Genomic DNA, 1,249 nt, shown 5'->3' with positions numbered 1-1,249 from the left:
GACAGGTTTGTTTGTTTCAGTCTTTGTCTGTAAGCTGGATACAGGAACAAAGAAATGTGGTCTGAGCGTCCAAGGTGGGGGCAGGGTGCAGCCCTCTATGCACCACGTATGTTACTGTAAACATGATCCAGAGTGTTCTTGCCCTGAGTGGGAATGTTCACATGTTGGTACTATTTGGGGAGTACAGTCCGTAAATTGCACTGGTTAAAGTCGCCTGCAGCGATAAATACAGCATTGGGGTGAGCTGTCTCTAGCGCGTTGATGACGTCATAGAGTTTGCTGAGAGCCGGGGATGAGAGGGAAAAGCCAAAAGTGACTTTCTTGTACTTTACTTAAGTATTTTCATTCTGTGCTATTAATACTTCAAGTTCACTACATTTTGAAGGCAAATATTAGACTTTTTACTCCACTACATTTATTTGATAACTTTAGTTACTTTTCAGAATTATCTATACAAAATATAGTCTAATCATAAGACTGCTTCTCGATGGGAAATTAACAAGCTAGTGAGCACTAATTCAGATTCAGAAGTATAGGCCAATAATAAGGTATTTTAATTAGCTCCACCTTTACCAGAAGCAACAGTAAGTCAAAAAAAACAACTAACTAATAATAATCAATAATCCAATAATATAATACACATTAATGTGAAATGTGCCATTTCTGCATAATGATTGCTTTTACTTTTGGTAATTTAAGTCCTATATTTTTATGCTAAAACTTCTGTACTTTTACGTAGGTAACATTTTGAATCAGGGACTTTGTAACTGAGTATTTTTATACTGTGGTATTGCTACTTTTACTTAGGTAAAGACTCTGCGTACGCCTTCCTCCACTGGGTCCACCCACTACATTCCAACTTGGTGGAAGCCTGCAGCTGTTCCTGTAATGACTGAATACTACCATCTAGTGGTTATTTTATGTATGTGCACCTCCACTCACTTGAACACTGGGAGGTGTTGTAGTGCATGGGGTAGTTTTACTGTGTCTTTAAAGCAAGTTAATTATTTATTATTATTTACCAAACCCTCTAACCATTAATATTATACTGGCATTGATGTCCAACCCCTTAAAATTAAGTTGCATATTTGGTATTTGTGGATAGTCTTATGGTCCAGTCAAATGTTAGTTATATATATGTTTCCCTATGGGGCTTTACTATTTGTAGTGCATACAACAACCTCTTTAAACTGTCAAAATGGATCTGGAAAGATTCCCCAGAAATCCTTGAAGGGGGGACGGGGGGGAC

The sequence above is a fragment of the Monopterus albus genome, unplaced genomic scaffold (assembly GCF_001952655.1).
Source record: "Monopterus albus unplaced genomic scaffold, M_albus_1.0 scaffold377.1, whole genome shotgun sequence".
Taxonomy (NCBI): Eukaryota; Metazoa; Chordata; class Actinopteri; order Synbranchiformes; family Synbranchidae; genus Monopterus; species Monopterus albus.
The sequence above is the reverse complement of the archived record's forward strand: the minus strand, read 5'-3'. Positions refer to the sequence as shown.